Source organism: Pristiophorus japonicus, chromosome 3 (genome assembly GCF_044704955.1).
Source record: "Pristiophorus japonicus isolate sPriJap1 chromosome 3, sPriJap1.hap1, whole genome shotgun sequence".
Lineage (NCBI taxonomy): Eukaryota > Metazoa > Chordata > Chondrichthyes > Pristiophoridae > Pristiophorus > Pristiophorus japonicus.
In genome coordinates, this window is record NC_091979.1 from 199028906 (window position 1) to 199055522 (window position 26617).

Sequence of the window (26617 nt, forward strand, 5' to 3'; positions counted from 1 at the left end):
ATACAGCATTGAAGGAGTGTAAAAGCAAATTGGTAGAGCACACCATGTTAGTTCACTATGACATATCTAAGGAGATTAAGCTAGCATGTGATGTCTCTCTGTATGGAGTTGGGGCAGTAATCTCTCATAGTGAGGAGGAGAGACCAATTGCTTTTGCTTCACCCACACTCCGTACCAGTGAGAGTAATTATGTGCAAATCGAAAGGGAAGCTTTGGCATTAATTTTTGGGGTCAAGAAGTCCCACAAATACTTGTATGGTCGAACGTTTACCATCATTACGGACCATAAGCCCATAACAGCAATCCTCCATCCAAAGTCCCCAGTTCCAACATTAGCTGCAGCCCGAATGCAGAGATGGGCTTTGATTTTGTCAGCTTATACATATGATATTGAATACAGACGATCAGCTGATCATAGTAATGCTGATGCAATGTCGAGATTGCCTTCCCCATCGCAAGTTACACTCAATCGGGAAGAAGTGTTCTATTTTTCATACATTGATGAACTGTCAGTTACGGCTGAAGAGATTGGTAGAACAAGCAAATGTGACCCAATTATGTCAAAGGTGTATGATTATATTGCAAATGGATGGCCAAACCAGGAAACAGAAAACAAGTGGTTAAGTTAAATTTGTAAATATGGGAAAAAAATAAGTCTATATCCTGTGTTATGTATGATGTTATAATAACTTCTTCATTAAGGAGGCAGAAGTGTAATGTCTGTAAGCTTGTAATGTTTGTAGCTCCACACTGTGGATGTGGATGTATTGTGTACTGCAACTACAGAGTTAATAATTAAACACAAGCAGCAGGTTCTGGAGATTCCGAGAGAGCTGCCTGCCATGTTAGAAAGCTGTGTGTGCTTTTGCTCTCTGAATATATCATACTAGCGTAAACCAACGTCCAAGTTTGAGAAATAAGAAGGTTTAAAACTAACATTTTCTTTGACGTCTGATTGACATTCATGTAGCCTATTGAATGGATGTTACTGCCACCCCAATGGCACTAGTAGTATCTCTTCAGTAATGGAGTTAAAATTGTCTTCAATATAAAGTTGCCAAAAAGACAAGTTGCAGTCAGTTTCTCCAATGCAAGTAAGACTTTCCAGTCTAAACAACAAAAAAGGTCCCTCCTGAACTGGAATTCTTGCTACCACCATTAATATTGATCCAGTTACTTGGATCCAGATCCAAAGCATATCTTGTAACGGGTTGCTCAGACTTGGCAAGCAGTCTGATGAGTTTTTCATTTTTGAAGCTGCTGTTCCCAATAATGTGCCCTTTTGCGTTGCCAATAGCTTGGGGCCCTGTGTGTACAGTTTGGGAAAGGGAGAGGGCTACGTGCCAATAAAGTGACACATTTGTTGCTGGGTTAATCTGTTACAGCGTTTGGTAAGCTGCTTTTAGGCATTCGTTTTTAACCTTTAGACTGCTGGCAGCTCCAGGGAAATCTATACTCCCTGGTCAGCCATTTTTTATTTTAAAGAATTCAGCTCAAAACACTGCAATACTGTAAAACAAAATTCCCTAATACTAAAGTAAGAGTCCAAGTCAGATGCCAGTGAAACTTTATTACTATAATAACATTGAACTACTGAAACTTCTGCTCTGAGGCAAATAGACTATAAAGAAAGATAAGAACAAATATGCATTCATATAGCCCCTTTCACGACCTCAGGACATCAAATATATCCAAATATATTTGCTATATAGCCAAAGCAGTGAAGTACAAGACAAATTAAATTGTGATAAAACTGTGTACAGCCTGTTCAAATTAAGCAATTTGATTTAATGCAGCAAATTTAAATTATTAGATAATTTGAATTAACAAAAACTTCAGCTGTCTAGACCCTAAACTCTGGAGTTTTCTCCTTAAACCTCTCCGCCTCTCCACCGTTCTCTCCTCCTTTACACAGAAACACAGAAACATAGAAAATAGGTGCAGGAGTATGCCATTCGGCCCTTCGAGCCTGCACCACCATTCAATATGATCATGGCTGATCCTGCAACTTCAGTACCCCATTCCTGCTTTCTGTCCATACCCCTTGATCCCTTTAGCCACAAGGGCCACATCTAGCTCCCTTTTGAATATAGCTAATGAACAGGACTCAACAACTTTCTGTGGTAGAGAATTCCACAGATTCACAATTCTCTGAGTGAAGACATTTCTCCTCATCTTGCGTCCTAAATGGCTTACTCCTTATCCTTAGATTGTGACCCCTGGTTCTGGACTTCCCCAACATCGGGAGCATTCTTCCTGCATTTAACCTGTCCAATCCCGTCAGAATTTTATATGTTTCTATGAGATTCCCTCTCATTCTTCTAAACTCCAGTGAATATAAGCCTAGTCAATCCAGTCTTTCTTCATATGTCAGTCCTGCCATCTCGGGAATCAGTCTGGTGAAGCTTCGCTGCGCTCCCTCAACAGCAAGAATGTCCTTCTTCAGATTAGGAGACCAAAACTGTGCACAATATTCAAGATGTGGCCTCACCAAGGCCCTATACAACTGCAGTAAGACCTCCCTGCTCCTATACTCAAATCCTCTCGCTATGAAGGCCAACATACCATTTGCCGCCTTTCAATGACTGATGTACCTTGACACCCAGGTCTAGTTGCACTTTTACTAATCTGCCACCATTCAGATAATATTCTACCTTCCCGTTTTTATCACCAAAGTGGATAACCTCACATTTATCTACATTATACTGCATCTGCCATGCATTTGCCCACTCACCTAACCTATCCAAGTCACCCTGCAGCCTCTTAGCATCTCCTCACAGCTCACACTGCTACCCAGCTTAGTGTCATCTGCAAACTTGGAGATATTACATTCAAATCCTTTGTCTAAATCATTAATGTATATTGCAAATAGCTGGGGTCCCAGCACTGAATCTTGTGTACCCCACTAGTCACTGCCTGCCATTCTGAAAAGGACCCGTTTATTCCTACACTTTGCTTCCTGTCTGCCAACCAGTTCTCTATCCGCATCAATACATTACCCTCAATGCCATGTGCTTTAATTTTGCACACTAATCTCGTGTGTGCGACCTTGTCAAAAGCCTTTTGAAAGTCCAATTACACCACATCCACTGGTTCTCCCTTATCCACGACTAGTTACATCCTCAAAAAATTCTAGAAGATTTGTCAAGTATGATTTCCCTTTCATAAATCCATGCTAACTTGGACCGATCCTGTCACTGCTTTCCAAATGTGCATCTATTACATCTTTAATAACTGATTCCTTGATGCCTTTGCCAACTGCGCTCCTTAAAGCCTACCTCTTTGACCTGTTCTAATATCTCCTTTATGGCTCGTTGTTAAATTTTGTCTGATAAAGTTCCTGTGACACACCTCGGAATGTTTTACTATGTTGAAGATGCTACATAAATGCAAGTTGTTTTAATTGTCGTGCTCCGGTTACCAAGGCACATGGGAGGCCTTCAAGCCCTGGATTTGAAAGAAATCATTCACATCTATGTAATCTCTTTCATGTCCAAAAGTTGTCCAAAAGCCATTGCATTATTTTTGAAGTGTAGTCACTGTTGTTATGTAGACAAACAAGGGGACCAATTTGCACACAGCAAGGTGCTGCAAGCAGCAATCAGATGATCAGTTGAGCTATTTTTGGTGGTGTTGGTTGAGGGATACTTGTTGACTGAGAATACTCCTCTGCCATTTATGTCCACTGGATTGGACTTCAGTTGAATATCTCATCTGAAAGACCAATAGAGCACTAGATTATTTGCTCAAGTCCTGAAATAGGGCTTGAACGCTCAACCTCCGCAGTAAATTATTGCTTATTTATTCAGTGTCCATCCCTCTCTGACATCTGGTGACTCCTATCTGGCACTAGATGTGCTGCTGGTAAACAGTGTTATTGTGGCAGAGGCTGGAAAGGGAACACCCAACATTTCAAACATTTGTATCCATGAGTGTCTTGGGAGTGTAGGGTTGGTGTGGGAATTGCATTCAGTCATATAATGCCAGAGAGTAATTGTCTCAATCTGTGCATGTATCTATTTTATAATTCTATTTGTGCATGACTTTCTGTGGATGTTTGAATCTTTGCTGATACTATCTTATTTTGCACCTCTCCCTCTCTTACACATATATGTCTTGTGCCTTTGCCAATGTATTATACCTAGCTGTCAAACGTGCCTCAGTCAGTAGCAGTCTCGGCATTTGTTTGGAATGTTGTGTGTTCAAGTCCCACTCCAAAGACTTAGGCATACAATCTAGGCTGACATTTCAGTGCAGTTTGAGTGATGTGCTATCTTTTGAATGAGACGTTAAACATAGAAAATAGAAACATAGAAAATAGGTGCAGGAGTAGGCCATTCGGCCCTTCGGGCCTGCACCACCATTCAATACGATCACGGCTGATCATTCACCTCAGTACCCCTTTCCTGCTTTCTCTCCAACCGAGGTCGTGTCTGCCCTCTCGGGTGGATCTGGAAGATTCCATTGCACCATTTCGAAGAAGAGCTGGGAAGTTCTCCCCGGTGTCATAGAATCATATAAATTTACAGCATGGAAGGAGGCCATTTTGGGCCATCGTGTCCGCACCGGCCGACAAAGAGCTATCCAGCCTAATCCCACTTTCCAGTTCTTGGTCCATAGCCTATAGGTTATGGCACTTCAAGTGCACATCCAAGTATTCAGGTGGTGAGTTTCAAACCCTCACCACCCTCTGGGTGAATTCTTTTTCCCTCAAATCTCCTCTAAACCTCTTACCAATTACTTTAAATCTATGCCCCCTGGTTGTTGACCCCTCTGCTAAGAGAAATAGATGTGTCCTATCTACTTTATCTAGGCCCCTCATAATTTTATACATCTCAATAAGGTCTCCCCTCAGCCTCCACTGCTCCAAAGAAAACAAACACAGCCAATCCAATCTTTCCCCATAGCTAAAAATTTCCAGTCCAGGCAACATCCTCATAAATCTCCTCTGTACCTTCTCTCCAGTACCCCCTCCAGTGCAATCACATCTTTCCTGTAATGTGGTGACCAGAACTGCACGCAGTACTCTAGCTGTGGCCTAACTAGGGTTTTATACAGTTCAAGCATAATGTCCCTGCTTTTGTATTCTATGCCTCGGCTAATAAAGGCAAGTATTCCGTATGCCTTCTTAACCACCTTATCTACCCAGCCTGCTGCCTTCAGGGATCTGTGGACATGCACTCCTCGGTCTCTTTGTTCCTCTACACTTCTCAGTGTCCTACCATTTAATGTGTATTCCTTTGCCTTGTTAGCCCTTCCCAAATGCATTACCTCACACTTTTCCAGATTGAATTCCATTTACCACTGTTTTGTCCACCCGACCAGTTCATTGATATCTTCCTGCATTCTACAGCCGCCTTCTTCATTATCAACCACACAGCCAATTTTTGTATCATCAGCAAACTTCTTAATCATACCCCCTACATTCAAATCTAAATCATTGATATATACAACAAAAAGCAAGGGACCTAGTACTGAGCCCTGAAGAACCCCACTGGAATTAGCCTTATAGTCGCAAAAACATTCATCAATCATTCCCCTTTGCTTCCTGCCTCTGAGCCAAATTTGGTTCCAACTTGCCACTTTGCCTTGGATCTCATGGGCTTTTACTTTCATGACCAATCTGCCATGTGGGACCTTATGAAAAGCCTTGCTAAAATCCACATACACTACATCAAATGCACTACCCTTATCGACCCTCCTTGTAACCTCCTCAAAAAATTCAATCAAGTTAGTCAGACACGACCTTCCCTTAACAATTCCATGCTGACTGTCCTTGATTAATCCGTGTCTTTCTAAATGAAGATTTTTCCTGTCCCTCAGAATTTTTTCCAATAATTTTCCTGCCACCGTCGTTAGGCTGACTGACCTGTAATTACTCAGTCTATCCTTTTCTCCCTTTTTAAACAAAGGTACAATGTTAGCAGTCCTCCAGTCCTCTGGCACCACACCTGTAGCCAGAGAGGATTGTAAAATGATGGTCAGAGCCTCTGCTATTTCCTCTTTTACTTCTCTTAGCAGCCTTGGATACATTTCACCTGGACCTGGGTATTTATCCACTTTCAAAGCTGCTAAACCCCTTAATATTTTCTCTCTCACTGGTTATTTCATCTAATATTTCACACTCCTCCTCCCAGTGTCTCCATGCAGTGTCTGCACCGCCCCTCTCTTTTTTTGTGAAAACAGACGCAAAGTATTCATTAAGAACCATACCTATGTCTTCCACCTCCACACGCAGATTACCTTTATGGTCACTAATGAGCCCTACTCTTTCTTTGTTATCTTCTTGCTCTAAATGTATGTATAAAACATCTTTGGGTTTTCCTTGATTTTACTTGCCAAAATGTTTTTATGCTCTTTCTTTTCTTTCCAAATTTCCTTTTTAATTTCACCCCTACACTTCCTATACTCTTCTAGGCTTTCTGCAGTGTTGCCATGACTTAATACCTAAAACAGATGATCTGATCATTTATCTCATTGCTATTTGTGGGACCTTGCTGTGTGAAAATAAACTGCCATGTTTCCTACATTACAACAGTAACTACACTTCAAAACTACTTCATTGGGACATCTTGAGATTGTGAACGGCCCGATATGAATAATTCTTTCTTTAGATCCATCAAGTCTCACTCAGTTGGAGCAAACCTTGCACATCATAGTTTTAATGCATCTCATTCTTAAAAGTATATAATGGCTTTGTGTGTTTAAACAGGTTTGCTACTGATATCCTTCTTTTTGATCCTAAAGTTCATTGCTGCTAGTCCCCAGTGATAACCATTCTAATTTTATCACACATGTTGATAACATCTCCAGGGAATCATTTTTGTATTTTGTGAACACTGTGCCACAAATAATCATAGAATCATACAGCACAGAAGGAGGCCATTTGGTTCATAGGGCCTGTGCCGGCTCTTTGAAAGAGCTGCCAATTCGTTGCACTCCCCGCTCTTTCCCAACAGCCCTGCATTTTTTGTTTTCAAGTGTGTGTAAAAGTCACTTTTGAATCTGCTTCTGCCACTCTTTCAGAGAGTGAATTCCAGATTATAACAAGAAAGAAAGAGCTTACATTTATATAGTGCCTTTCACGACCATCAGACGTCTCAAAGCACTTTATAGCCAATGAAGCACTTCACTGTTGTAATGCGGCAGCCAATTTGCCCACAGCAAACTCCCACAAATAGCAATGTGATAATTACTAGATAATCTGTTTTTGTTATGTTGATTGAGGGATAAATATTGGCCAGGACACCGAAATAGTGCCGTGGGATCTTTTACGTTCACCTAAGAGAGCAGACGGGGCCTCAGTTTAACGTCTCATCTGAAAGACATCACCTCTGAAAGACATCACCTCTGACAATGCAGCACTCCCTCAACATGCAACTGGAGTGTCAGCCTAGATTTTTGTGCTCAAGTTCCTGGAGTGGGACTTGAACCCACAACCTCTTGGCTCGGAGGCGACTGTGCTACCCACTGAGACACGGCTGACAAGTCGCTGAATAATAAAAAATTCTCATCTCCCCTCCCCTCCCCTGGTTCTTTTGTCAGCTGTCTTAAAATATGGGTATGGTGGGTTAGATTTTCAAGTTAACATCAGTGGAAGCAATCTATTATCGGTACACTTTTACTTGTAAAATGTATTATTTACTTCTAACTTTATAGTTCTGATTTTAATTACTGTATATGAAACTTGAAATCTGTATTCCTGTTCCAATCTCTAACTAAGTGGGTTGCCTTACATGATGTCATGACCTCCCTCAGGTTGGCCCCCCTGGCTGGTTTTCCTTCTCGTGAAGCTGCTTCTCTTCAGGCAGGGAGTCCAAAGCAGCAGCATAGCAATGGCACTGCTTTCAGCTGTTGCTCCATTCCTTCAGGACATTGTAATTTTAACGGAAGCTTTCACTCTAGGTTTCCGCTACCAATTTTCAATTGGAGATGAGGCAGGGAGAGAGATTTCTAGATTGGAACCAGGAGGCATGGATCAACTCTGAAGGGAGAGAGTTGCCATTTAAGCATCAGACCACTGATTTGGCAGAGCAACAGTGGATAGAGATACGCTGGGTCAAATGAGGAAGAAGAGACAAGAAATGCATCAATTAATGCCAGCTGACACAAAAGGGAACATTTTGAGGGACAGAACCGTTAGATATCAGGAAGGTCTGAACATGCTGAAGTTTTTTTTCTCTAGAAAAGAGAAGGCTGATAGCTGACCTAATAAAGGTCTTTAAAATTATGGAAGTGTTTAATACATTAGATGTAGAGAAGATGTTTCTACTTATGGGGAATCTAAAACTTGGGGTCATAAATATAAAATAGTCACTAATAAATCCAATAGGGAATTCAGGAGAAACATCTTTACCCAGTGTTCATTGCCATTCGCAATTCCTCTGATAATGAAGCTGTCCATATCCGCTGCAGCAAGACCTGGATGACATTCAGGCTTGGGCTGATAAGTGGCAAGTAATATTCGCGGCACACAAATACCAGGCAATGACTATCTCCAACAAGCGAGAGTCTAATCACCGCCCCTTGACATTCAGCGGCATTACCATTGCCGAATCCCCCACCATCAACATCCTGGGGGTCACCATTGACCAGAAACCTAACTGGACCAGCCACATAAATACTGTGGCAACAAGAGCAGGTCAGGGGCTGGGTATTCTGTGGCGAGTGTCTCACCTTCTGACTCCCCAAAGCCTTTCCGCCATCTACAAGGCACAAATCAGGAGTGTAATGGAACACTCTCTCCTTGCTTGGATGAGTGCCGCTCCAACAACACTCAAGAAGCTCAACACCATCCAGGGCAAAGCAGCCTACTTGATTAGCATCCCCTTAAACCATCACCTGAAACGTCATTATCACTCCATCCACCACCAGCTGACCGTGGCTGCAGTGTGTACCATCTACAAGATGCTCTGCAGCAACTTGCCAAGGCTTCTTCAGCATCACCTCCCAAACCTGCAACTTCACCACCTAGAAGGACAAGGGCAGCAGGCATGGGAACCATCACTTGCAAGTTCCCCTCCAAAGTTACACGCCATCATGACTTGGAAATATATCGCCATTCCTTCATTGTCGCTGGGTCAAAATCCTGGAACACTCTCCCTAACAACACTGTGGGAGTTCCATCACCACAAAGACTGCAACGGTTCAAGGCGGTGGCTCACCACCACCTTCTCAAGGGCAATTAGGGATGGGCAATAAATGCTGGCCTTGCCAGCAATGCCCACATCCCAGGAACGAATATGCAAAAAAAATGAGTGGTAAGAATGTGGAACTTGCCACTTCATGGAATGGTTGAGGCGATCAGGGAACGGAGTATATTTAAAATTGTTCTTTTAACATATTAATGGGATGTTTATCAACAAGCCATTCTAGATTGAACTATATAATTAGAGTGCTGCTAGGAGTGGCAAGGCGCTGAGACGATTAGACCAATAAAGTTCCATGGTCTACGCTGAGTAAGCTGATCTTAACAAAGGGGCAATTTTAGGGCACCACAATTAGGCCAAGGGTCACCAAGCTAAGGTTCCCACTTTACAGATAGTGCATTGTGGAATGCACACGGCTAATTGGGCCGGGTCTTGAAAGCTGCCAGTACCCATTGAAACTATTCCCCGGCAAAAGCCAGCACTTTCAGGAGGGAGGAAGAGCAATCCTCATTGATACAAGACCTAATTGGAGAAAGCAACGGACTTTCAGGCTGAAGCATAATGAATGAGAGATGAGAAATGTTTCCAGGTGAACTGATTTTTTTCATGGATTCGACTGCTGAACTGCTGAATTCATTAAACGTTACGTGGGCTCTGGAACATTCTGTTTTTACATGTTCTACTGAGACCAACATTTTCATAGAGGGACAATCACATCTGTTTCTGTCAAATCATTTTACGTTCCCTCTGTAAAGGCTCAACTCTGAAGGGAGAGAGCTGCCATGTAAATTTACATAAGATTACATTGGATATATGGCACAGAGACTGGATATATGCAACCAGTCAATGCCAGCATTTATGCTCCAGTCCAGCCTCCTCCTGTCTTTCCTCATATAAATCTATCAGCATAGCCCTCTATTCCCTTACCCCTCATATCTAGCCTCTCTTGAAATGCATTTATACTATTTGCTTCAACCATTTCCTGTGGTGGCGAGTTCCACATTCTCACCACTCTTTGGGTAAAGAAGTTTCTTCTGAATTCCCTATTAGATTTCTTGGTGACTATCTTATATTGATGGCCTCTAGTTATGCTCTTTCGCACAAATGGAAACATTGGGGAAGACATTCCGCTTCACATTGCTGGCCTAGTGCCCATATATTGCCCAAAACGGCCTACTATCGCCCATTTTGACAGAAAAGTGGTAAGTTAGGCTGGAACATCACCAGAAAATTCTCCCCCCAACTTTCGGTTCACATCGCTGAGGTGATCGCTGAAGTGATCTCCCGCACATCGCCCAGCTCAACTTTCGGCCTTTTGGCACATCGCCGGGCTGATCGCTCACCGAGAACATCGCTGGAGAATAGTTGCTTTTCCCCGGCCTTACTCACAGAGCTGGCCACTACGGACGCCATTTTGAATGTTGGAGGAAGGGAGGAGGCTGCTAAAAAACACAAGCTTATAAACTGTCAGTTAATTAAGGGTCTTTTACAGATAGATCCACTCACATTTATACTTATATTTAATAATTATAATATTTTTAATTTTAGTAGATTAGGCATTTTTTTTTACTAAAAAGGGCATTTATAGCAAGTGATAATATTAGTGATGGGGCATATGGCTTCTCTGCCATTACCTGTAATTGCTCACACGCTGGCGTCTGAAAGGATCAAACAAAGAGGTGGCAGAATAATGCGGAGGCAGAGAAGGCGAACGTACAGCCAACGAAGGTAAAGGGAAAAGCAATCTTACCTCAACTTGTCTGAAAACACGTGTCTTAGGAGGCTGTGCTTCTGGAAGGAGGTCATCGATGAGATATGCCAGCTCATTAAGGGGGATCTGCAGCCTTCCAGCACCATCAGGACCGCACTGCCTGTTGAGGTAAAGGTTACTGCGGAACTATCCTTCTACGCATCGGGATCCTTTCAGGCTTCAGCTAGCGACATCTGTGGTATCTCTCAGCACGGCACACACAGCTCCATTCGACAGGTGACTGAAGCCCTTTACGCTCAAAGGATAGACTTTCTAAGCTTCCCTATGACCAGGGAGGCACAGATCGGGAGGGCTTGGTTTTTTTTCGAGAATAGCAAACTTCCCCAAGGTGCAGGGAGCAATAGACTGCATGCACATCGCCCTGAAAGCGCCTTTACAGAACCTGGTGTTTCATAACAGAAAGGGATTCCACTTCCTGAATGTGCAGCTTGTTGTCGACCACAACCAAATAAGCATGGCAGCAAATGCTACATTTCTAGGCAGCATCCATGATGCACACATCCTGCATGAGAGTGCTATTTCTGACCTATTTGTCAATCAGCCAGAAGGTCACGTTTGGATACTGGGGGATAAAGGATATGGCCTTGCCAGTTGGCTCATGACCCCTCTACGTAATCCCCTGATGGAAGCCGAGAAGCGTTACAATGAAAGCCACAAAGCGACATGCAACATCATTGAAAAGACAATTGAAGTGCTCAAGCAGTACTTCAGATGCCTGGACCACTCTGGTGGCAGTCTACAGTACCACCCTGACCAGGTCGCTGAGTTTATTGTGGTGTGTTGCATAACCTAGCTTTAAGGAGAGGACAACAAATGGCAGATGGGGCTGCTGGTCCACCTCCAGAAGGAGTGGAGGCGGAAGGGGCAGACAGGGAGGAGGAGGAGGAGGCTGGTGAGGGCCTCGGGGAGGACAAACATCCTGGCAATGAATCCATGGTCCCACCAACCCCCCCCCCCCCAGAAGACTGGAGAAACTCCGTGGGAGTTACATGGCTGAAAAGCAGTTGCGCCAGCAGCTCATAAATGAACGCTTTGTATGAACTTACATTGGGTACAGTCACAGTTACAGTTACGGTTAGACAACAGTTGCATTTGCGTTGTTACGTTTTAGCCTTGCCTGCTCTGGCCTTGCCATTGTTGTACAACAGTTGCATTAATGCTTAGCTTAACTTAACTTGCGTTATTATAAGACAATGCACAACAATTGTTAAATTCGATAAAACATTTTATTAATGTAACACGAGAATTTTTAATTTTTATCAACCACCCCCCACCCCGCCCACACACCCCACCCCCCTCAACTATAAACCAACAGTAAAAATAAGATAAAAAGAACACAACAATAACAGTATTAACAACAATAAAAATAAGAACAATAACACCCCCCTCCCGACCTGCAGCCACGTTTCCCTCCAGATCCTTGCTCCCCCCGTGTCTTAGGCCCACCCGCCCGTTTTGGTCCCCGGAGACCGAGACGACACTGGCGTGCAGTGGGCAACAGAAAGACTTCCTGCCATGGTGGAGGTGATGGTGGCACAATTGGCTGTTGGAGGGAAGAAGAAGTGGGGGGATCGTCTTCCAAGAAGGAAGTTCTTCCTCCTGACTCGCTTAAGTGCTTGGGCTTGTACTCGGACCGAGCACGACACTTAGGGGTACAGTACCGTGCGCAGCCAACAGCGCATGCCACAAGGCATTGGTGGCGGTGGTCTGTGCACCCAACTCTGCAAGTGTCTGCCTCGCTACCTCAGCAGACACCTGTGCAAAGTCCCGCGTGAACTGGTGAGAAGCCTGGAGATGCTCGCGTCTTCAAGCCCTCCAACCAATCATTTTGATACATCCTTACCATACAATATAAATACACACGAGGCCCATGCTTGAGAGAAGGTCAGTCTGTGACCTGTCCTTTATTCCTTAGCACTCAAGTGCAGGAAGTGGGTGGAGCTTCCCCTTTTATATCTGAAGGTCCATGTTAGGAGTGTCTCCACAAGTTCACCACCTAGTGGTCATTGTTCTCACAGTGTAAAACTTAGGTCAGATTATACGTGAGTTACATTGCTGGTTGAATACATGTCCCCCCCCCCCCCCAAAGTCTTAATTGGGATCACAGGTTGAGTCTCTCCGGTGGTTTACACTCTCTTGTAGATTGTAGTTGGGGCTCCGGTTGTTGGGCGCTGTCCTGAGTGTCTGCTGTTTGCGGTGCCTCAGGCCTGTCTGGACTGCCCACAGTGACTGGGTTCTCCTCCCTTTGGTCCCTGTGTTCGGTCACCTGTGGAGGAGTGAACTCTATATTGTGTTCTTCCTCTGCTTCTTCTATAGGGTTGCTGAACCTCCTTTTTGTTTGATCCACATGTTTGCGGCAGATTTGTCCATTGGTAAGTTTAAAGACCAGAATCTTATTTCCCTCTTTGGCAAGCACAGTGCCTGCGAGCCATTTGGGCCCTGCAGCGTAGTTGAGGACAAAAACAGGATCATTTACATCAATACATCGTGCCCTCGCATTCCTGTCATGGTAGTCATATTGTGACTGGCGCCTGCTCTCGACAATTTCTTTCATGGTGGGGTGTATAAGGGATAACTGGGTTTTGAGCGTCCTTTTCATTAGCAGCTCTGCGGGTGGAACCCCTGTGAGCGAGTGTGGTCGGGTTCTGTAGGCCAACAGGAGGCTTTGTAGGGAATGCCCTTGGAATCTGAGCATCCCCTGGCCGTTTGAAGCCGGCTTGAATGGTGCCGTTTTGACATGGTTAATTCCATTGCCTGCCATGAAGTCCTGGAATTCAGTGCTTGTGAAACACGGGCCATTGTCGCTGACCAAGATGTCCGGTAGACCGTGGGCGGCGAACATTGCCCGTAGACTTTCTACCGTGGCAGAGGATGTGCTTGAATTTAAAATGTCACACTCGAGCCATTTGGAGTAGGCGTCTACTACAACCAAAATCATTTTTCCCATGAAAGGACCTGCGTAGTCCACATGGATGCGTGACCAAGGCTTGGCAGGCCATGGCCAGGGGCTAAGGGGGGCTTCCCTGGACGCATTGCCCAGCTGGGCACACGTGTTGCACCTGCGAACACAAAGTTCCAGATCTGCGTCTATCCCTGGCCACCAAACGTGTGACCTGGCAATTGCCTTCATTAGGACAATGCCTGGGAGCTCATTGTGGAGTTCTCTGATGAACACCTCTCTGCCCATCTGGGGCATGACTACACGTTTTCCCACAGTAGGCAATTGGCCTGAATCGAGAGTTCATCCCTGCGCCTGTGAAATGGTTTAAATTCCTCAGGGCATGCCCTGTACGTGGCTGCCCAACCCCCATTCAGGACACATTTTTTGACTAGAGACAATAGCGGGTCTCTATTTGTCCAGACTTTAAATCTGATGGACTGTCATGGGTGAGCCTTCGCTTCCAAAAGCTTCAACAGCCATGACCATCTCAGCAGCATGCTCGGTAGCCCCCTCAGTGGTGGCTAGTGGGAGCCTGCTGAGTGCATCGGCGCAGTTTTCTGTGCCCGGTCTGTGCCAAATTATGTAGTCATAGGTGGCTAACGTGAGTGCCCACCTCTGTATGTGGGCCGATGCGTTTGCATTTATGACCTTGTTGTCGGCCAAAAGGGACGTTAGGGGTTTGTGATCTGTCTCCAGCTCAAATTTCTTGCCAAACAGGTACTGGTGCATTTTCTTTACCGCATTTACACATGCGAGCGCCTCCTTTTCTACCATCCCGTAGCCCTTTCTGCCTGGGACAGACTTCTGGAGGCATAAGCTACTGGCTGTAACTGACCCTTGGCATTGACATGCTGCAACACACACCCGACACCATAGGACGACGCATCGCACGTCCCCCAGACCCATTCGTAACCTTTGCGTAGGAGCACGTGTAGCGGCTCTAGCAGCGTGCTCAATTTGGGAAGAAAGTTACCAAAATAGTTCAGGATCCCCAGGAACGAACGCAGCTCCGTCGTGTTACGGGGTCTGGGTGCTCTCTGGATCGCTTCCGTCTTGGATGCAGTAGGGCTGATCCCGTCTGCTGCTACCCTCATCCCCAGGAATTCTACCTCTGGAGCTAGGAAGACACACTTCGCCTTTTTCAGTCGCAGCCCGACCTGGTCCAGTCTGCGTAGCACCTCCTCCAGGTTGTGGAGGTGTTCTTCAGTATCGCGACCCATGATGAGGATGCCGTCCTGAAAAACCACCGTCCCTGGAATCGACTTGAGGAGGCTTTCCATATTTCGTTGGAAGATCGCGGCGGCCGAGCGAATCCCGAACGGACATCTGTTGTACTCAAACAACCCCTTGTGTGTCGTGATGGTGGACAGTTTCTTTGACTCACTCGTCAGCTCCTGGGTCATGTAAACTGAGGTCAGGTCCAATTATGAAAAAAGTTTGCCACCGGATAGCGTCGCAAAGAGGTCCTCTGCTCTCGGTAGCGGGTACTGGTCTTGGAGTGACACCCGATTGATGGTGGCCTTGTAATCACCACATATCCTGACCGACCCATCTGCCTTGAGCACCGGCACAATCGGGCTTGCCCAGTCACTGAATTCGATTTGCGAGGTGATGCCTTCCCTCAGCAGGCGGTCCAAATCACCTTCTATCTTTTCCCGCATCACGTACGGCACCGCCCTTGCCTTGTGGTGTACTGGCCTGGCATCCGGGTTTATGTGAATCACTACTTTGGCCCCCATGAAAGTGCCATTGCCGGGTTGAAATAATGAGTCAAATTTGTCCAGGATCTGTGAGCATGATACTCGCTCCACAGAGGAAATTGCATTGACATCGCCCCATTTCCAGTTCATGACAGCAAGCCAACTCCTCCCCAGTAGTGCGGGACCGTCCCCTGGGACAACCCAGAATGGCAACCTGTTCTCCGAATCTTTGTGGGTCACGACTACCGTGGCGCTGCCTAGCACCGGAATGATCTCCTTTGTGTATGTCCGTAGCTGCATGTCAATCGGCGATAATTATGGCCTCCTGGCCTTGGACGCCCACAACTTTTCGAACTGTTTGATACCCATCAGGGATTGGCTGGCCCCGTGTCTCGTTCCATTGATACTGGGATGCCATTGAGGAGCACTTTCATCATTATCGGTGACGTGCTGGTATATGAACTCTGTACGTGCTCCACATGAACTCGCTGAACTTCAGCTTCCAGCGATTTCCCCCAGCGTTCATTTCTGCAATTTCTGCAGGTATTTTGCTCATCTCTGCAAACTCCAGCTGAGTGTGTGCCTCCACACCTCCAACATGAGCTGCTGTTGGAAACAAAAGGTCCCTTGCCAGTTGATCGTCCCTGACTGCCTCTGTTATTGTCCTTGAGTGCGCCATTAACAGGTGTTGATGGCCCCATTACTGGCCACATTGTCCCTTGCAATGGCGTGAATCGCCGTGCAGCTAGCCATTGTCTCTGTCGAACTCCCCCTCTGGGTTCGACTACATGTTGGGGCATGCCCGACTGCCCTTGTCTGCCTGGAGAACTGTGTGCTGCTTTAACAATGTTGAATCTCTGTCCCAACCATTCCTTAACACAGTACCTCTCGTCTGTTCTGCTAGTGGCCATGCTTGCATGATTTAAATCCCAGTTTCTCGTCGCCATTGATACGACCTTACTATACAGTATAAATGCACACGAGACCCATGCTTGAGAGAAGGTCAGCCTGTGACCTGTCCTTTATTCCTTAGCACTCAAGTGCAGGAAGTGGGTGGAGCTTCCTCTTTTATATCTGAAGGTCCAGGTTAGGAGTGTCTCCCACAAGTTCACCACCTAGTGGTTATTGTTCTCACAGTGTACAACTTAGGTCAGATTATACATGGGTTACATTGCTGGTTGAATACATGACACATCTCTGGGAGGCGAGTGCTGAACTCGCTGACTCAACTTCCATGGGGTCAGCAGAGTAAAAGTGTGCGCTTTGACATCGTCACCTGCACTCCGCTTGGTCCAGCTACCTCTTCGTTCGAACCCAAACTTATGACCGCAGGTCCCCCAATTGCTCCAACTTGGAGCACTAATTTCTCCTGCTCCTCCTCCTCCATCTGCTCCTCCTCGGTGGTCTCATGCTCCGGTGCTTGCTCTTGGTCATCCTCAGCCTTGCCACCTTTGGTCACCTCCATAGGTTGGGCCTCTCGTGCTGGTGCTGGGCGACCTGCAAAACACAATTGGAATAGAAGGGTACACATTAATCTTGCACTGCGCTGGTAAACGTATGAGGAGAAGCACTACTAATGAATCTGTGTTGAATTCATTGCCCCAGAGAGCTGTGGATGTGGATAAGTCAGATATAGATAGAATGATAAGGGACTATATGGGGAACAAATAGAGAAAGGGACAAATGGATAGATAGTCTGCTTTGATGTAATTTGTTCTTATAGAAACATAGAAACATAGAAAATCGGTGCAGGAACAGGCCATTCGGCCCTTCGAGCCTGCACCACCATTCAATATGGTCATGCCAATTTAGAACCCCACTCCTGCCTTCTCTCCATATCCTCTGATCCCTTTAGCCGTAAGGGCCACATCTAACTCCCTTTTGAATATATCCAACGAACTGGACTCAACAACTTTCTGTGGTAGAGAATTCCACAGGTTTACAATTCTCTGGGTGAAGAAGTTTCTCCTCATCTCGGTCCTAGATGACTTATCCCTTATCCTTAGACTGTGATCCCTAGTTCTGGACTTCCCCAACATCGGGAACATTCTTCCTGCATCTAACCTGTCCAATCACATCAGAATTTTATATGATTCTATGAGATCCCCTCTCATTCTTCCAGTGAATATCAGCCTAGTTGATCCTGTCGTTCTTCATATGTCAGTCCTGCCATCCCGGTAATCAGTCTGGTGAACCTTCGCTGCACTCCCTCAAATGATAAAAGTGGATTCTTTTCCCTCAATCTGGTTCAGCGAAATTACTGATTCGAATACCGTTTCTGCCTTAAACAAAGCAAGCTTTTATTTCAAAGCAAGTCTCGATCGAGGACACTATCAGACAGAAGGAATGCATTCTGATAGATTGCACTCACTTCCTACGGACAAAGTTGGAGCAGCGCGAGTCCGGGCTTGGTGAGGCCTATAAAAGGCCCAGCGGGAGAGTGAGGCGGCGGCAGTTGGAGCAGCGCGAGTCCGGGTTTGGTGAGGCCTATAAAAGGCCCAGCGGGAGAGTGAGGCGGCGGCAGTTGGAGCAGCGCGAGTCCGGGGTTGGTGAGGCCTATAAAAGGCCCAGCGGGAGAGTGAGGCGGCGGCAGTTGGAGCAGCGCGAGTCCGGGGTTGGTGAGGCCTATAAAAGGCCCAGCGGGAGAGTGAGGCGGCGGCAGTTGGAGCAGCGCGAGTCCGGGGTTGGTGAGGCAGGGAGAAGGCAAAAAAGAAGTAGAAAGAAACAGAAGGGTGACGCCACAGCCAAGGGGGTGCGTGATTGACTGGTGATTGGTGCGTAGTTTATCTTTTTTCTCTTCTATAACAGTGAGTAAACTTTAACATTGTTGTTGCCTATCTAAGGGTTAAGTCATGACAGGACAGCTCGGTCACGTGTTATGCTCCTCCTGTACCATGTGGGAACTCGGGGATGACTCCAATGTCCCTGACGACTACGTGTGTGGGAAGTGTGTCCGCCTCCAGCTCCTGACTGACCGCGTTGCGGAGTTGGAGCTGAGGGTGGATTCACTCTGGAGCATCCACGATGCTGAGAATGACGTGAGTAGCACGTGTAGCGAGTTGGTCTTACCGCAGGTGAAGGGTCCACAGCCAGATAGGGAATGGAAGACCAGCAGGAAGAGTAGTGCAAGGGGGGTGGTCCAGGGGTCCCCTGTGGTCATCCCCCTGCAAAACAGATACACTGTTTTGAGTGCTGTTGGCGGGGATGACTCATCGGGGGAGGGCAGCAGCGGCCAGGTTCATGGCACCGTGGGTGGCTCTGCTGCACAGGAGGGCAGAAAAAAGAGTGGGAGAGCAATAGTGATAGGGGATTCGATTGTAAGGGGAATAGATAGGCGTTTCTGTGGCCGCAACCGAGACTCCAGGATGGTATATTGCCTCCCTGGTGCAAGGGTCAAGGATGTCTCGGAGCGGGTGCAGGACATTCTAAAAAAGGAAGGAGAACAGCCAGTTGTCATGGTGCACATTGGTATCAACGACTTAAGCAAAAAAAAGGGATGAGGTCCTATTAAACGAATTTAAGGAGCTAGGAGCTAAATTAAAAAGTAGGACCTCAAAAGTAGTAATCTCAGGATTGCTACCAGTGCCACGTGCTAGTCAGAGTAAGAATCGCAGGATAGCGCAGATGAATACGTGGCTTGAACAGTGGTGCAGCAGGGAGGGATTCAAATTCCTGGGGCATTGGAACCGGTTCTGGAGGAGGTGGGACCAGATGGTCTGCACCTGGGCAGGCCCGGAAACAATGTCCTCGGGGAGTGTTTGCTAGTGCTGTTGGGGAGGAGTTAAACTAATATGGCAGGGGGATGGGAACCAATGCAGGGAGACAGAGGGAAACAAAAAGGAGACAAACACAAAAGACAGAAAGGAGATAAGGAAAAGTGGAGGGCAGAGAAACCCAAGACAAAAAACAAAAAGGGCCATTGTACAGCAAAATTCTAAAAGGACAAAGGGTGTTAAAAAAACAAGCCTGAAGGCTTTGTGTCTTAATGCAAGGAGTATCCGTAATAAGGTGGATGAATTAACTGTGCAAATAGATGTTAACAAATATGATGTGATTGGGATTACGGAGACGTGGCTCCAGGATGATCAGGGCTAGGAACTCAACATCCAAGGGTATTCAACATTCAGGAAGGATAGAATAAAAGGAAAAGGAGGTGGGGTAGCATTGCTGGTTAAAGAGGAGATTAATGTAATAGTTAGAATGGACATTAGCTTGGATGATGTGGAATCTATATGGGTAGAGCTGCAGAACACCAAAAGGCAAAAAACGTTAGTGGGAGTTGTGTACAGACCTCCAAACAGTAGTAGTGATGTTGGGGAGGGCATCAAACAGGAAATTAGGGGTGCATGCAATAAGGGTGCAGCAGTTATAATGGGTGACTTTAATATGCACATAGATTGGGCTAACCAAACTGGAAGCAATACGGTGGAGGAGGATTTCCTGGAGTGCATAAGGGATGGTTTTCTAGACCAACATGTCGAGGAACCAACTAGCGGGGAGGCCATCTTAGACTGGGTGTTGTGTAATGAGAGAGGATTAATTAGCAATTCCGTTGTGCGAGGCCCCTTGGGGAAGAGTGACCATAATATGGTGGAATTCTGCATTAGGATGGAGAATGAAACAGTTAATTCAGAGACCAAGGTCCAGAACTTAAAGAAGGGTAACTTTGAAGGTATGAGGCATGAATTGGCTAGGATTGATTGGCGAATGATACTTAAGGGGTTGACTGTGGATGGGCAATGGCAGACATTTAGAGACTGCATGGATGAACTACAACAATTGTACATTCCTGTCTGGCGTAAAAATAAAAAAGGGAAGGTGGCTATCAAGGGAAATCAGGGATAGTATTAAAGCCAAGGAAGTGGCATACAAATTGACCAGAAATAGCAGTGAACCCGGAGACTGGGAGAAATTTAGAACTCAGCAGAGGAGGACAAAGGGTTTGATTAGGGCAGGGAAAATGGAGTACGAGAAGAAGCTTGCAGGGAACATTAAGACGGATTGCAAAAGTTTCTATAGATATGTAAAGAGAAAAAGGTTAGTAAAAACAAACGTAGGTCCCCTGCAGTCAGAATCAGAGGAAGTCATAACGGGGAACAAAGAAATGGCGGACCAATTAAACAAGTACTTTGGTTCGGTATTCACTAAGGAGGACATTAACAACCTTCCGGATATAAGAGGGGTCAGAGGGTCTAGTAAGGAGGAGGAACTGAGGGAAATCCTTATTAGTCGGGAAATTGTGTTGGGGAAATTAATGGGATTGAAGGCCGATAAATTCCCAGGGCCTGATGGACTGCATCCCAGAGTACTTAAGGAGGTGGCCTTGGAAATAGCGGATGCATTGACAGTCATTTTCCAACATTCCATAGACTCTGGATCAGTTCCTATCGAGTGGAGGGTAGCCAATGTAACCCCATTTTTTAAAAAAGCAGGGAGAGAGAAAACACAGAATTATAGACCGGTCAGCATGACATCGGTAGTGGGTAAAATGATGGAATCAATTATTAAGGATGTCATCGCAGTGCATTTGGAAAGAGGTGACATGATAGGTCCAAGTCAGCATGGATTTGTGAAAGGGAAATCATGCTTGACAAATCTTCTAGAATTTTTTGAGGATGTTTCCAGTAGAGTGGACAAGGGAGAACCAGTTGATGTGGTATATTTGGACTTTCAGAAGGCTTTCGACAAGGTCCCACACAAGAGATTAATGTGCAAAGTTAAAGCACATGGGATTGGGGGTAGTGTGCTGACATGGATTGAGAACTGGTTGTCAGACAGGAAGCAAAGAGTAGGAGTAAATGGGTACTTTTCAGAATGGCAGGCGGTGACTAGTGGGGTACCGCAAGGTTCTGTGCTGGGGCCCCAGCTGTTTACACTGTACATTAATGATTTAGACGAGGGGATTAAATGTAGTATCTCCAAATTTGCGGATGACACTAAGTTAGGTGGCAGTGTGAGCTGCGAGGAGGATGCTATGAGGCTGCAGAGCGACTTGGATAGGTTAGGTGAGTGGGCAAATGCATGGCAGATGAAGTATAATGTGGATAAATGTGAGGTTATCCACTTTGGTGGTAAAAACAGAGAGACAGACTATTATCTGAATGGTGACAGATTAGGAAAAGGGGAGGTGCAACGAGACCTGGGTGTCATGGTACATTAGTCATTGAAGGTTGGCATGCATGGACAGCAGGCGGTTAAGAAAGGAAATGGCATGTTGGCCTTCATAGCGAGGGGACTTGTGTACAGGTGCAGGGAGGTGTTGCTACAGTTGTACACGGCATTGGTGAGGCCACACCTGGAGTATTGTGTACAGTTTTGGTTTCCTCACCTGAGGAAGGACATTCTTGCTATTGAGGGAGTGCAGCGAAGGTTCACCAGACTGATTCCAGGGATGGCGGGACTGACCTATCAAGAAAGACTGGATCAACTGGGCTTGTATTCACTGGAGTTCAGAAGAATGAGAGGGGACCTCATCGAAACGTTTAAAATTCTGATGGGTTCAGACAGGTTAGATGCAGGAAGAATGTTCCCAATGTTGGGGAAGTCCAGAACCAGGGGTCACAGTCTAAGGATAAGGGGTAAACCATTTAGGACCGAGATGAGGAGGAACTTCTTCACCCAGAGAGTGGTGAACATGTGGAATTCTCTACCACAGAAAGTTGTTGAGGCCAATTCACTAAATATATTCAAAAAGGAGTTAGATGTAGTCCTTACTACTAAGGGGATCAAGGGGTATGGTGAGAAAGCAGGAATGAGGTACTGAAGTTGCATGTTCAGCCATGAACTCATTGAATGGCGGTGCAGGCTAGAAGGGCCGAATGGCCTGCTCCTGCACCTATTTTCTATGTTTCTATGTTTCTAATAGCAAGCACATCCTTCCTCAGATTAGGAGATCAAAACTGCACACAATACTCAAGGTGTGGTCTCACCAAGGCCTTGTACAACTACAGTAAGACCTCCCTGCTCACCTGCTCCTATACTCAAATCCTTTCACTATGAAGGCCAACATGCCATTTGCTTTCCTTACTGCCTGCTGTACCTGCATGCCTACTTTCAATGACTGATGTATCATGACACCCAGGTCTCGTTGCACCACCCCTTTTTCTAATCTGTCACCATTCAGATAATCTGCCTTCCTGTTTTTGCCACCAAAGTGCCACACTGCCACCCAGCTTCGTGCCATCTGTAAACTTGGAGATATTGCATTCAATTCCTCATCTAAATCATTAATATATATTGTAAATAGCTGGGGTCCCAACACTGAACCTTGCGGTACCCCACTAGTCAGTGCCTGCCATTCTGAAAAGGACCCGTTTATTCCCACTCTTTGCTTCCTGTCTGCCAACCAGTTCTCTATCCACATCAATACATTATCCCCAATATCATGTGCCTTGATTTTGCACATTAATCTCTTGAGTGGGAACTTGTCAAAAGCCTTTTGCAAGTCCAAATACACCACATCCACTGGTTCTCCCTTATCCTCGATTCCGAGGGACTGCCTATGATGATGATGATCCATTCTACTAGTTACATCCTCAAAAAAATTCTCAAAGATTTGTCAAGCATGATTTCCCTTTCATAAATTCATGCTGACTTGGACTGATCCTGTCACTGCTTTCCAAATGCGCTGATATTACATCTTTAATAATTGTTTCCAGCATTTTCCCCACTACCGAAGTCAGGCTAATCGGTCCATAATTCCCTGTTTTCTCTCTCCCTCCTTTTTTAAAAAGTGGTGTTACATTAGCTACCCTTCAATCCATAAGAACTGATCCAGAGTGCATGGAATGTTGGAAAATGACCATCAGTGCATCTACTATTTCTAGGGCCACTTCCTTAGTACTCTGGGATGCAGACGATCAGGCCCAGGGGATTTATCGGCCTTCAATCCCATCAATTTCCCTAACACCATTTCCTGACTAGTAAGGATTTCCCTCAGTTCCCTCAGTTCCTCCTTCTTGCTAGACCCTCGGTTCGCTAGTATTTTCGGGAGGTTATTTCTGTCTTAATGAAGACAGAACCAAAGTATTTGTTCAATTGGTCTGCAATTTCCTTGTTCCCCATTATGAATTCACCAGATTCTGACTGCAAGGGACCTACATTGATCTTCACTATTCGTTTTCTCTTTGCATATCTATCGATGCTTTTGCAATCAGTTTTTATGTTCCCTGCATGCTTACTCTCATACTCTTTTTTTCCCCTCCTAATTAAACCCTTAGTCCTCCTCTGCTGAATTTTAAATTTCTCCCAGTCCTCTGGTTTGCTGCTTTTTCTAGCCAATTTATATGCCTATTCCTTGGATTTAACACTATCCCTAATTTCCCTTGTTAGCCACGGTTGAGCCACCTTCCCTGTTTTATTTTTTATGCCAGACAGGGATGTACAATTGTTATAGTTCATCCATGTGATCTTTAAATGTCTGCCATTGCCTATCTACCATCAACCCTTGTCTATCCGAGCCAATTCATGTCCATTCGCTAGTCTATCCTAGCCAATTCATGTCTCATACCATCAAAGATACCTTTCTTTAAGTTCAGGACCCTAGTCTCTGAATTAACTGTGTCACTCTCCATCTTAATAAAGAATTCTACCATATTATGGTCACTCTTCCCCAAGGGGCCTCGCACGACAAGATTGCTAATTAATCCCCTCTCATTACACATGACCCAGTCTAGGATGGCCTGCTCTTGAGTTGGTTCCTCGACATATTGGTCTAGAAAACCATCCTGGCAACCTGAATGTAGCACAGGGACAGCATGCATTACATGACATTATTCGAATATAATAATTTGTATATTAGAATTAAATGGCATTACATTACTTAAACATTACTTTAACACTGCTTAAAACACTCACATGCTGCCTGTGTGGGCTCTGTCATACCACCGGTGGTGGTCGAACCACTGTGGGTCACCACTAGTACTGCTGCACTCTCCTCGATGTTTGACAGCTCCTAGAGCTGAACAGGGCTGCCTCCAGTGTGCCTGAGCTCGCACCTGTTGTTAGATAATTTCCTCTGCAAACGTGACAAGAGCATGACATGAGCCAAGGTACTAAAATTGCACAAGTTCATAGCAGGGAATATATGTAATATATGTAAGAATAACCAGCTTAAATTCAATCCAGGAGATTACTTATAAATACAATTTGCATTTTACAATAAAAAATCTTACTCTTGTTGAAGCAATCAGGCTATTCCAACGCTCCGACACTGGTCGGCGTCCCTTGCCTCGTTCAACGCCGAAGAGACGACGTTAGATATCGCGCCTCAAATACGGCGGTAAGCCCGGGGTGGGGATTTCCCTTTTGTACCCCGGGTTAATTGGGCCCACCTCGAGTGCACCTCCATGATGAGGGCGTCATTGGCCTTGTCAGTAAAAGGTTTGGCTGCCTTTCTCACCCCCCCCCCCCCGCCACATCTCGGTCCAACATAGTAGTAAGTATTCTTTTTTTCTCTTTCTTTCTCTTTCTTCCCTCTCCTCTCTGTCTCTGCCTTCCTCCTTTCTCTCTTTCTCTTCTCTCTATTCCCCTCTGCAACGGCCTTCTGTGCATGTGTGGATGACCCCTGACCTCCCGAAATACGGGAAAAGCTGTCCGCCGAAAAAAAATTTGCATGTGCAGAAGCCCATTGCTGGGGAAGCTTTTGCCTTCCACAGCGCTGACCTATCGCTGGCCTTTAACTTCGACCATTTCGCATTGCTGGCCTTTGGCTGAGGCGAAAATCGCGGACCAAAAAATGGACGATGTTCCAGTGATCAGTAAGGCTGACACATCGAGCAAGGCTGGAACATCGCCCATTTTTTGGGCGATAGCCAGCAAAGAAATAGGAGCAGGAGTAGGCCATTTGGTCCATCGAGCCTGCTCCGCCATTCAATAAGATCATGGCTGATCTGATCATGGACTCAGCTCTACTTCCCTGCCCGCTTCCCATAACCCTTTACTCCCTTATCGCTCAAAAATCTGTCGATCTCTGCCTTAAATCTATTCAATGACCCAGCCTCCACAGCTCTCTGGGGCAGAGAATTTCATAGATTTACAATCCTCTGAGAGAAGAAATTCCTCCTCATCTCAGTTTTAAATGGGCGGCCCATTATTCTGAGACTATGGGCCCAAGTTTCCACACGATAAAAAACGGGCGCCCCTCCGAGCTGGGCGCCCGTTTTTCGCGCCTAAAATGGCGCCGGAAAAAAAACTCGCGATTCTGGAGAGCCCTGCAGCTCCTTGTCTGTTTGGCGCGGCGCCCGGGGGGGCGGAGCCTACACTCGCGCCGATTTTGTAAGTGGGAGGGGGCGGGTACTATTTAATGTCGTTTTTTTCCTGCCGGCAACCCTGCGCATGCGCGTTGGAGCGTTCGCACACGCGCAGTGTGAAGGAAACATTGGCACTTGGCCATTTTTGTAGTTCTTTGTAGCTGTTTAATTTTTGAACATTTTTTAATAAAAGCACATTGCCATCAGCACATCAGCACTGAGGCTTCCTGCAGCCTTCTCATTGTCTCCTTCCCATCCGCCGTCTGGTACGGCTTCCTCCCCCCCTCCTGCTGCGTTCAGGCAGGCGGGCCCGCACTCCCTCCCTCCCACCGTCGGGAACGTCTTCCTCCCCCCCCCCCCCCACTGCGTTCGGGCAGGCGGGCCCGCACTCCCTCCCGCCGTCGGGAACGTCTTCCTCCTCCCCCCCGGCTGCATTCGGGCGGGCGGGCCCGCACTCCCTTCCGACGTCGGGAACGGCTTCCTCCTCCCTCCCCTGCCGTCGGGAATGAACGAATGAACTTGTGAGGCTGGCTGAAGCACTTTCACACAGGTAGGAAGTTGGTTTATTTAATCTTTTCTTTGCTTATAAATGTTTATTCAGGTTGGATTTATTTGTAGAAGTATAAATAAGGATTTATTGTAGAATTTAATGACTTCCCTTTCCCCCCCCCACCTCGTTCTGGACGCCTAATTTGTAACCTGCGCCTGATTTTTTAATGTGTAGAACAGGTTTTTTCAGTTCTACAAAAATCTTCACTTGCTCCATTCTAAGTTAGTTTGGAGTACGTTTTCACTGTGGAAACTTT

At 45.9% G+C, this 26617-nt stretch overlaps 1 protein-coding gene across 4 annotated transcripts in view; it reads left to right on the forward strand.

The window, feature by feature from the left end:
- Positions 1-26617, forward strand: part of LOC139260068 (partitioning defective 3 homolog B-like) — a 1396127-nt gene that overhangs the window by 770057 nt on the left and 599453 nt on the right. The window lies entirely within an intron of this gene.